The sequence below is a fragment of the Xyrauchen texanus genome, chromosome 14 (genome assembly GCF_025860055.1).
Source record: "Xyrauchen texanus isolate HMW12.3.18 chromosome 14, RBS_HiC_50CHRs, whole genome shotgun sequence".
NCBI lineage: Eukaryota > Metazoa > Chordata > Actinopteri > Cypriniformes > Catostomidae > Xyrauchen > Xyrauchen texanus.
In genome coordinates this window covers 21,540,796-21,553,752 of record NC_068289.1, presented here as the reverse complement: position 1 = coordinate 21,553,752, position 12,957 = coordinate 21,540,796, and the positions used below count along the sequence as shown (strand labels likewise).

The following is a 12,957-nucleotide window of genomic DNA, read 5'->3' as shown; positions in this document are numbered from 1 at the left end:
GTGTTATAACTGGGCACGTTTTAAGATTCAGGTCTGTGTCTGGGTTACTTGACATCTTTTTCTTGAGATGACTGAACAACAATAGTTTCAGCTGGAATGGTAATTTGATGTCATTTTGTCAGCTAGCATAAGGAAATGACGTGGTCAGTTGTAATAGATGTTTAATGTGCTGTTGAGAATGTTAACTCATACAGGTGTGTATCAGGACTCTGCTGGGCACAGTTTGGTATGCACTATTAAAGATGCACTCAGTAAATTTTTTCTCATTAAGCTTAACTCCTAAAGATATGAATTATCATTTTGAAACATATGTAGGAAATCATGAGCACTCACATTAAAATAAACTCCAGTCATATCAGTAACCTTATAAAAGCTGATTTATTCTACATGGAGAGGCTGCCATGTTAGAATCATTCGACCAGCTGAATACTTTTCGCTTAATCTCAGTAACTGTCCTGTTATTTGACACTTTCACTCATTGATTAAATTAATCATGAATGACTGTGAATTCTACATTTCTACAATGACATCTGACACTGAAAACTGTTGATTTTAAATTATATTGTATCCAAGCTGCTAGGTGTCTGTGTAAGTCCAAGACGACACAAATACAAAAGTAACTGAGTGCTGCTTTAAAGCAGTCTCTGTCTTTCTTCCAAAGTTCAAGGATACAAAGTGCAGCTGAATAGACTTTTTAGGATATTTTACCCCTCTATATTTTGTCTTGGGAATGTTTGCTTACCATACAATGCCTCTTCCACCAATGCATTCATCAACTCATCTGTTTAGATGCAAACAAGTTATTATATTTAATATAATTTTTTAATTTAATATGGCCCATTGTTAGGATCTTCATTTTACTTCAAGAAAAATGCAATCTAAATGTCATCACTTGTTTAAACTCTGGGATCACGTGCCATTGTCTATAACAGCTGTTCCTAAACATTATCTCTACTCACCCAGTTCTTTCCAGCGTAACATTGACTTGAATACGGCACAGGAAATAATGTCATGAAATTGGAATGAGCAATCCTTTGCCTCCGTGTCTGAAGAATGTAAGGAATGTATGAGATAAGTGTGCAGCTACCAGAAGTGTGCTGTGTGTGATTTCTGAACGTCTGTTAGTGCCGGTTTCATGGGGACACTTACATGGAGGTCAGATCTAATGCTTCACTAACACTAGACAAACCCTTTCAATTAACACACACTCTCAAACACACTATTTAGTGGCAGTTTTGTCAAGCAGTGCAGTTTGTGGCAGAATGGGGGAGTTCAGTCTCTAAGGAAGTAGAGTTGGATTGGTTTCTCTTGTCCACAGAGCCTTTAAACAATTGTGGAGGCTGGACGAGTAGTTTCCATTCAGTATCCTCAGGGAGAAAATTCTCTCTTAGTCTCTGTACATTGGCCTCCACTTTCTCACTGAGTACTAGACAAGAGTAGCTAATCAGGAGACTAATTCCCAGTGGGCCACGCATGAATTCGGCTGGTCGATGGCTGAACAATAATGAAATGATCAGCTATTACAATAGTGATGGATAAAACTATATATATATATATATATATATATATATATATATATATATATATATATATATATATATATATATATTAGTTTTTCCTATGCATGCAGTCTTTATTTGAAAGATACTGATGAATAAATCCCAAGATCAATATAATAAGTATTAATTATATTACTTGGTTCATTACACGACTCGTGGGAGTTCCGAGGTGAAACGTCCACTGTGTGGCACTAAAAGCGAGTTAAATAGTGTTAAAAAACACCAAAAAAAAAACTTAACCTAAAACTTCAACCTAAACCTAACCGATAGTGTCATGAAATCAAATATGAGATGAAAAATGCAATTGTCGAAGCTACCACATCATTTTATGGTGCTTCTATGACACTTTCATCTCACATGTCGACTCGGGTGCTTTTCTTGACTTTAAGTGTTTATGAACTGATCATCTGCCATTTTACTTGTGATTTGAGTCATTGTTTTAGTGCCTCTAGTGTTTATTTTACCAGAAAACTGCCATGATACATGTGCAAAATAATTTTCAACACTTGAAAATCAACACTTTAGGCTGAAATCGTTTCTGTTTGATTTTTACAAATTAATGATGTGTGGTGTGTAAACTATTTAACAGTTCCTCAGCTGATGTCCTTCAAATACTCGATTACGTATTGTGTCAAATATTTTTGGACAGACAGATGAGGATTCGACTCTACAAACACCTCCTGTAGCTGTAAACTGTTGATGCAATTCACTTTTCAATGTTAACAGTGCCTTCTCTGATTGGTGGATCTCACTTCAGGATTGTGGGTAGTGTAGTCATCATGGGGAATTCTTTACAGTTTTGTGTGAAGTTAAAATCACTGGCTTGACTTGAAGCATTTAACACCATTTAATAACACTTTATCAGTAAAAAACAATTTCTCTAAGGAGATTTATTTATCTGTACATAGTACATTTTATCTTTTAATTACATATACAATTATGTCTTATAACATTTAAGTGGCTCATGAATAAATAAAAAAAGCAATTGAAATCACTCTTTGTTTGGGCTAATGTTGCAAACTGAGATTTATAGGAGCTTAGAGTTTCAAATGTTTGAAAAAAGTTTAAGTCAACATACTGATTATTGTGGACTGGTTATGAAAACTCCCTTAGCAAAATGGAGTACTACTCCATCAGTGTGTGAGTCTGTGGCTCACTGTTTTTATTAGTGGACATCTAATAGTAGTCACAGTGTTCTTATTGTGGTAATTGCTGCGAGTCACAGGCGGATGAATCCTGGTTTGTCATGGCTGACATCACTGTTTGTTAGAGCAGATTGGAAGTCTTATTTCTAATCTTTTCCCATATAATTATCTGTTTTAATATGTTAACTCTTTCCCCGCCAGCGTTTTTAAAAAAAGTTGCCAGCCACCGCCAGGGTTTTTGACGATTTTAAAAACCTAAACTTTAATGGCCCGCAGAATATTTTCTTCCATGAATATATGAAGATGCTATATATCAAAATAAAGATCTGAGCCTCTGCTTTTAGGCAAAAAAAAAAAAAAACGATTTTATTTTATCTTCATTTGTTCTTTTCTTATTGCCACTTGAACAGAGGTAGGTTTTGTCAAAAACAACATTTCGGACAAAAAGCTGAGAAAAAGGCATTTTTATCAAACAAGTGCATTTTCAAGCTGAATACATTCAGATGTTCTTTCCTTCATATATAAAACCTTCCAAAATAAATTAAAATTATAAATAAATGTAAAATATATCAAATTTAGGCACTCTGCCTCTGCCTCTCTGTGTTCTACCTGTGAATAATGATATGAATAATTGGAATTACTTTCAATAAACAGACCTTGATACACACACATATATGAATACATATTATAATGTGGTAAATGTGCACAAAGAGAGAAACAATTTGGCAATTACACGCTCATATTTACAGACACAGCCACACATAAATGCCTGCACATCACACACAAATATTATAGTGTTATATATAACACTATAATATTTGTGTGTGAGTGTGCAGGCATTTATGTGTGTATATATATATATATATATATATATATATATATATATATATATATATATATATTATCCCATAAAGATAGAGCACTTTCTCAGATATTTTCTTACCTCTATGCGTTCTGGCACCTTGGAACGACGAATTAGATCTTGACCTTGAATGTGTCCACTCACTGTCCGAAGTAACACAGTCTGTAATGTCACAGTCTGAATTGTCACTGTCCAATCTTCGACACACAGGTGAACTTTGTCTTCGTCCAGATTGACGGGTGAACGATCTATCTGTGGCACGTCCATGGCTAGAACTTTCTGTGACAACATGTGCATCTCTCTCACTGACTACTTCATCCCGATCAGATTCAGAATTATCAAATAAAGAGTGATCGGACTCCGAGTCCATCAACACCTCCAGTACTTGATCAGCCGTATGTATACCTCTGCATTTGTCTGTCTGATATTTTGAGCTACATTCTCACTACTCCACTTCTTCACGTTTGAGACGATCGCAGTCTGTTTCTTTGATCAAAGAGTTGCGTACTCTTTCAAAACATGCGCGCGGGTCTTCCTTACCGTATACCACCTAAAACACGGATACCCGGAAAATTCTGTGTTTGGCGGGGAAAGAGTTAAGTAATTTTACGTGTTGAATTCCGTTTAGAACAGGCTTGGTTGCTCCATTGATCCTGCACTATTCATTTAATTGTTTTCAATAAATATGTTCAATATTCGCTAACGTTATGCGTTACATGTTATGCATGTATATACTGTTTACCTGGGGAAGGTAAACCAAGATGTACTGTGGAAAGGCGAGAAGCCTGTGGAGGGAGTGTGACGCTCTGGGCAATGTGTTGCTGGGAAACCCTGGGCCATTTCTGTGGACTTAATTTTGACTCCATTTACCTAAACATCATTGCAGACCAGGTACACCCCTTCATGGCAAGGGTATTCCCTGATGGCAGTGGCCTCTTTCAGCAGGATAATTCGCCTTACCACACTACACACAATGGTTTGTGGAAGAAAATGAAGAGTTCAAGGTGTTGCCCTGGCCTCAAAATTCCCCAGATCTCAATTCGAATGAGCATCTGTGAGATATGCTGGACCAACAAGTCCGATCCACGATAGCTCCACCTCGCAATTTATAGGACTTGAAGGATCAGTTGCTTATGTTTTGGTGCCAGATACCACATTACACCTTCAGGGGACCAACAGCATATTAGGCATATTGGTCAATGTTTTGGCTCATCAGTGAAAAACAGTGAAATCCCTGACAGACATTTTAACTTCTCCATCTTGCCTGCAGTCGACTCCAGTATCTCACAGGAGATGACATGAGGTTCACATTGACACCGTCTTTACTCCTATTGGTTGCTGCTGCCGAGAGTCATTTCTCATTTGCCCACATCTAGTCGCCAGAGGTTACTGTCGCTCGTGTCATCGGATGTCACTAGCTCTCATTGAAAATGAGTGAGACCAATTCGCTTTGTTGCTAGAAGTCGCTGTATGTGTGAACGTTGCTTTACTTGTATTTAATCTCATCTTATTCATTTAACAAGAGCCCATCATTCATATTCACACAAATATTGAATCATACACTCTTTTCAAGCACATGATAAGTTTATTTTATACTCATACATCCAAATGGTCACCAAAGTACCACAATAAAAAGTTTACATGCACATCAAACGTGATCATCTGATGCGTGCGGCCAGATTTTTATTTCTCACACAAACAGCAACTCAAACAGTGTTTTCACGCAGATGATACTTGTTTTCTGAAACAGATTATCACAGAAGCATCGCAATAAGAGTTTATAAACTCGTATACAACTCATAATCACGATCATCCTGTGCACACAGCTGTCTGTTTACATTAGGTGATGATGCGTTTGACACACCCACCCACACACACACACACACACACACACACACACCATAACCCCCCCCCCTACACACACACACACACACACACACACACATGCACTAACATGTTGGTGTGACTATCCTTATGAGGACTCTCAATAGACATGATTTTTATACTGTACGAACTATAGATTCTATCCCCTAAACCTAACCCTCACAAAAAACGTTCTGCATTTTTACATTTTCAATAAAACATTGTTTAGTATGTTTATTTTTTTAAGCAGTTTAAATTATGGGGACACTAGAAATGTCCTCATAAACCACATTTATAGCATAATACCTTTGTAATTACCAGTTTATATCCTAAAAAAAAAATTTCCTCGAAACCACTTTAACCTGCCCACACACACACACTCACACAAATTTAAAGCACATGCACAGGCAAACTGTACTCTTATATTATTTATCTATTTATATCTATATAAATTAAATAAAGCAAATACAGTACAGTAGACATACGTTTTTTATGTTTACCATGCTATATATACAGTATTACATTTTTTAAATGACAAGAAACAAGAATTCAGCAAATGATTTGTGTACACTCCACCCTCCTCTACAGGCTGTGCAGTGTCACGTGTAGAAACAACTCACTATGGGGGGGGGGGGGGTTACTGCAGGGGAAGTTAGACCCTACTCATGAAAAGGATAATTATCAGACCTTCTGTGTGAGTCCTTCCCTCATCCACTGGTCATTCTGAGAGGAAAATTGGACTGCAATATGTGTGGAATATGCCACTATCCAGATGGACACATTGCTTTGTGGTTCTGGGTCTTCTGGGTTGTTGTTAGGTAGTTGCCTACTGGTCAAAGTCAAAAGAGCCCTCCCCCAAAACACAATAATATGCTGGTCAAGACACGAAAATCTGAAGTTACAGTGTCAGATTTGAGAGTTGCTATGAAACTGAATTAAAGGGCACCTATTATGGAATTTTGAAAATTACCTTTCATGTAGTGTGTAACATAGATTTAAGTGAACAAAAACATCCTGCAAAGTTTTATATATGAAAGTTCACCGTAAAAAAAGTTATTGTCTCTCAAAAGTAGGAGTCGACTCTGAGTCAATTTAATGAATCGTTTTTCCAATGAGTCATTTTCCTATTCGTTGTGACGTCAAGACGAAAAAATTATCAAATTGGCCGCGCCCACTCATTGCGCGCGCAGACACCAGGGAAAACTTGAAAACATCATGTCGACAACAAGACGCTGTGTTCTGAAGTGCATTTCAAAAGCGACCTTTTTTTCACTGCCCAGGGACGAGCATGTGAAGAATCAGTGGCTAGAGTTTATATTTACAACTATACCACACAAGTATAGCCCGAACCTTGTGCTGTGTTCGTGTCATTTTAATGACGATTGCTTTACGAACATGAATGCATTCAAGTGTGGATTCGCGAGCCGGTTGATACTGAAGGAAGATTCAGTACCAAGTTTATTTGGATCAGCTTTCCTCCTCCGAATCACAACCTGTAAGTATTATTAATAATTGTTGCTTTTATGTGTTTTTTAGCATGCTTAATAAGTATTTGTGTGTGTTGTGTAAGTTACGCTCAGCGCAGCTTCTAGGTCTCCAATGTCAATTTTTTTTTCGATGTTATTGGAGTTGTCATAAAGAATAGAGCAATAACTTGTAGTAATGCAGTACTTTACCAATATGTTTATGCGTTGGGCTAACGCAAACAATAACTGATTGGGTGTTTACCACCGAACTTTGGGCTATGATCGCTAACATAAATCAACTCAAATTCCTTCTCTGATTTAGATTTTTTTACTACAAAGCGGTGATGGGCGTTCCGTTTCCGACAATCTCTGCACAGAGTATACCAATCACAACTGACTGGGTCATCTGACCAATCACTGCAGATTAGCGTCACGCAAAGGAGGGGTTTGGAAAAATGAGTCGTTGAACGAATCATTTGGGAGTCGGTGAGCAAATCAGGTAAACATAAATGCATATTATAAGACAACAAAAGTGTTTTTTGTCATTGCATGCATGTAAAACTGTTGTTGGGGACTCCCAAAACAATATTAGGAACATATTAAATGACATAATAGGTGCCCTTTAAAGTGCCAAAGGAAATATGCAATACAAGATTGAATATGTCTATGTATTTATTTGAATGTGATTTTTTTTGCATCTTTGATATCATAACACAGGTTTTTGATTATTGTCTGTGAGTGCAGATTGCAATAGTCAACTTAAGATTTTTATTTTACTTGTTTTCACATCAAGCTGTGTGTAAATTTCGACTTATAAGTTGTACAAACTTCAAATAAATGAGTTTTGTTTAATTTTGTTCTTAATATGCACATAGGAACTTCAGGGTGTATAGCTAAAACTAAAAATAAATGTGATAAAAATGCTTATTTCTGGCTGAGATAAGTTATGCTATTTTTAATCTGTGATCTTGGCCATGAAAATGACATAGGCCTATGCTTCAATGTTTAGGCTAAAAGTAAGATGTTTATTTAACAGAAATAATTCAGAAAACATGATGATTTCCTTGAATAGTGTAAACACTGACACTGAAAATGTTAATATAAAAATTAGCTTAATGTGATAACATCTAAAAAAAAAAAACATTTTCCCCCAATTCAAAAATATAATTTATAGTAATATTTCAGGTTCAAAACAAGTTAAGCTCAATCGACAGCAATTGTGGCATAATGTTGATTACCACAAAAAAATTAAATACATTTTGACCAAAAATCGAGGTTACAGTGAAGCACTTACAATGGAAGTCAATAGGGCCAAATTTTGGAGGGTTTAAAGGCAGAAATGTGAAGTTAATAATTTTATTGAAGCACTTACATTAATTCTTCTTTTAAAACATATGTATTATTTGAGCTGTAACGTTGTTTAGATAGTAATTTTTATTTCGTTATGGTAGTTGTAAAATTGTACATAACTTTACATAGAAAAGTTTAGTAAATGAGTTTATCTCACTAAAATCTTGTTAACACAAATATTGTCAACATCTTTTGGCTATACTTTTGAACCAGTGAGTAATTTTAACGTTTATGATTGACCCCATTTAGTTCAATTGGAAGAACTTCAATAGCTGCATTTCCACTCTCGGGCCAAATTTGGGCGTGTTAGTGTTAGCCAGGGCCCGACAGTTCCCACTGTCACTTTCGGGGCTTCATCGTGACACCTCTGGGCTTTCTTAATTTAAAATCACAACAATTACGCTGACTTTTGGCTGGGCTATAGATTCAGCTGGAGGGTGGACGTCTCTATTTAAATGTAAAACCTGGACGCAACCATGTTTGCGATTGAGTAATGTCCCTCAGGCTCCAATGCATCTCCAAGCATTAGTAGGGTTACCATAGCAGCCACACACAGCTGTTTACAATTTCTGCATGGTAAAGAATGACAGAAATGGGTTTCACTATGGTAGAGGAATGTAGCTCGCAATACAAATGTATTGGTCGTAAAAAGACCACGATTTTGTCATGAGTTATTAATGCTAGACACAACATGATAAAGCTTTCTCCAAAACATAAGACTGACTGCCCATCTAAAAGTGCTTTATAGTTTGCTTTTTAAAGAAGCATAGTTGAACAGTTGGACAATGTAAACCACAGAGTCCCCTATATGAGTCACGCGTTGGTTTAATGTCTTAGACTCCTCACTGCTACATGAAAGTGACTTATATCAGTGAAATTACAGTAGTTTTTCCATGAATGGCTCAATGGAAATGCTGTGATCACCATTCCTACAACACTTCCTCATAACACACAGCCGTATGGTGGAATTAATGGCTTATTTATTGGTTGAGCTGGTTCTGTGACAGTTTATTCTTAATATAACACACAGATTACAATAAGGGGCTTTATTTTAACTTAGTCAGGAGTAGGGTACCGGTTTCACAGTATACCGGACGGAGAATCTCACATGCGCTTGCTCATCTCCATTCCTCCTTGTCTGCCTGTCAGACTCATCAACTTGCGTCTCTCTCACACACACACACAAATGCAGTGGAGAAAATATCTGAGAGAAGCAAGGCGAGGGGGTCTGACATAAGAGTGTGTGTGAGTTAAAGCAGTGTTTCTCAACTGGTTTATTCAGACTGGGTCATGGACAGCAGGGAAAGAGCAATGCCATGGTTCTCCCAATGAAGATATTTCGGCGGCCGAGGCAGATTTAATGATAATCTCGCAAACAGCTAAAGCAGACATGGGCAATATACAGCCCACGGGCTGGATCAGGCCCTCCACATGGTTTAATGTGGCCCGCGGCTCATTTATCATAAAAGCGTTTTTATTTTTTTGATGAGAACCACTGAGTTAAAGGGACAGACAAGAGCAAGTCTGGTCTCACTGTCGCGCACCTACAGTATATGTTAACTATTAATAATCATAGGACATTACATCAAAAGCTCACACAGCTGATGTTATTTTTAATTTAGTAGTTAATTTAACATATAAACTAACATGCTATACAATTGTTATATTTACATGCTATTTTTTTTTATCATGTTTATAATTCGATTTATTATTATAATTATGTTTGCTTTCTTATTTTTTCTATTTATTTTATTTTCACACAGATTTCTTTTTACACATACTTCAATAAAATAAATGGTTTCAAGTTTCAATTAATAATAGTGTTTGCTCAAAAATAAATAAATAAATAAAATAACCCTTCTGTTTTCACTGATAATAGTAATTGTGTAATACCGTATACCGTGATACAGTGAAACTGTGATATTTTCTGAGACTGTTATTATACCGTGAAAATCTCATACCGTTGCAACCCTAGTCAGGGGGTAGGGATAATCTGATCGATCTTGTCTTGGATATAGTACCCAAAAATGAATATTCTGTCATTATTAAAGTTGCACTTCATAAGATTTCTTTGGTTACAATAAACAAATGTCCATTATTTAGTGAGTAGTAATTAAAAAAATCTTGTTCAAAACCCTGTCCATGTTTTACCCCGATACACTTTGGTAAGCCTACAATAATGATTTTTATTTTGACCTGTCGGTTCAAATTTGGTGCAAAATCGCAGGTTTATGTAATTTGTCCTTGCATGTTTACATCATGTACATAAACTCAGAAATGAAAGTCTGGCTGTGTTGTATATGTTTTGGCCTGGGAAGCTGTGGTGGTTCAGTCAGTCACATTTCAGGACAACAGTCTCCAAATAGAAGTTTTATGTTTACTTGCTGTAATGCTTGGATATGTTTTCTGGTTGGGTTGTTGAAGCTTATCTTGTTTGTCATGTATAAATGAATCAAACATTGTGTTTTTCCGATTGCAGTGTTCAATAGGTCAGTAATTCCCAAACTTTTTAAACTATGGCATCCCTTTATAGTATTTTTTACCCCCACAGCACCACAACCACTGAGAATTAAATAAAAATATACTATTAAAAATACTGCTTTATTTAAAAAGTTTAATGTTAATATTAAAATTTCATCAAAATGTTGGGGGGGGGACAATAAACAACAATTCTCAAGAGCAATTTTTGAAGGGTTTTTTTGTTGTTGCCCCGTTTGCATTTGTATTATTTTATTTCTTAAACAATTATTTTAAGAATATATCATTATATTATTTACAATACACATATTTTAATGATATTTTAGGGGGGGACAACCCCCCCGCGATTTCCGCCTATGATACATACATACATACATATATATACATACATACACTGGTGGCCATACGTTTTGAATAATTTGCTCTTATGGAAAGAAATTGGTACTTTTATTCACTAAAGTGGCATTCAACTGATCACAATCAAGATATTAATAATGTGAAAAACTACTATTACAATTTGAAAAACATTTTCAGAACTTTTTAAACTACTTCAAAGAGTTCTCATTAAAAAATCCTCCTCGTGCAGCAATGACAGCTTTACTGATCCTTGACATACTAGCTGTCAGTTTGTCCAGATACTCAGGTGACATCACCCCACATTCCTGAAGTACTTGCCATAGATGTGGATGTCGTGTCGAGCACTTCTCACGCACCTTACAGTCTAGCTGATCCCACAAAAGATCAATGGGGTTAAGATCCATAACTCTCTTTACCAAATATCTGTTGTCCAATGTCTGTGTTTCTTTTCCCACTCTAATCTTTTCTTTTTGTTTTTCTGTTTCAAAAGTGGACTTTTCTTTGCAATTCTTCCCAGAAGACCTGCACCCCTGAGTCTTCTCTTTACTGTTGTACATGAAACTGGTGTTGAGCAGGTAGAATTCAACGAAGCTGTCAGCTGAGGACATGTGAGGCATCTATTTCTCAAACTAGAGACTCTGATGTACTTATCCTCTTGTTTATTTGTACATCTGGCTTCCACATCTCTTTTGGCCCTTGTTAGATCCAGTTGTGCTTTTGTCTTGTTGCTTTTCGTTCAGTTTTTTGGCAATTTCAGGCATTGTATAGCCTTCATTCCTCAAAACAATGATTGACTGATGGGTTTCTAGAGTAAGCTGTTTCTTTTTTATCATTTTTGACCTAATATTGACCTTAAGACATGCCAGTCTATTGCATACTGTGGCAACTCAAAAACAAACGCAAAGACACTGTTAAGCTTCATGTAATGAACCAAATAGCTTTCAACTGTGTTTGATATAATGGCAAGTGATTTTATAGCACCACATTAGCAATTTAGCATGATTACTCAATGATAAGTTGTTTGAGTGATGGCTGCGGGAAATGGGGCCTGTCTAGATTTTTTCAAATAGTGATGGTGCTGTTTTTTACATCAGTAATTTCCTGACTATACTTTGTGATCAGTTGAATGCCCCTTTGGTGAATTAAAGTACTAATTTCCTTCTGAAGCAGCAAAATCTGTACATTATTAAAAGAAATATAGCCGCCAGTGTTAGCCTGTCATTGAAATGTATTGGATTTAAAGCTACTAAAGATATCCAGCCAAGGACAGTGAGTGCTTTTCACTTTTTCTTGTCAGTATTGTTGTTTTATTTATATTAAATGGGTCATGAAATGCAATTTTTTTATCATTTTATTATCTTCTCTGTGGTCCACTGATAATGTTATAAACAACTAAATATTTGCACAAAACTGTCATAATTTAGTAATATATGATAATTTTTCACCCTGTTTTTGGCCCTCTGTCTGAAACGCTCGGTTTTGTTCTAAGCACCTCCTTAAGACTTCAGTGTAAATACCATCATCATGAACCCCTCAAATACAGCCACATATGAAACTCAATTGGAAGAGAATGAACAAGCCCTTATTATAAAACTACATTTCAGGGTTTACACAAAACTTAACAGTTAACAAACTATCAATGCTGACATTGGCTAAAAAAAAAAAAAAAACACCTAGTCCAAAGTACGGTGAAATGATGCAAACATAGACTGTAGGTGCACTGAGGTGCACATCACAAAGACACACACTGAAACGGTCAAAGAAGCCCATCTAGTTCATGTTTACATACATCAACAATGAAAAACTGCACAGATGTGCCAAAAAACGCATCCATGACACGTTTGTGCTCAAAACATCAAGAAGCAGAGCAGCTGAAT

General features: G+C 36.2%; 1 protein-coding gene across 3 annotated transcripts in view; it reads left to right on the top strand.

Annotated features, from left to right (window-relative positions):
* LOC127654754 (formin-like protein 2) overlaps positions 1-12,957 on the top strand; it is a 188,356-nt gene that overhangs the window by 825 nt on the left and 174,574 nt on the right. The window lies entirely within an intron of this gene.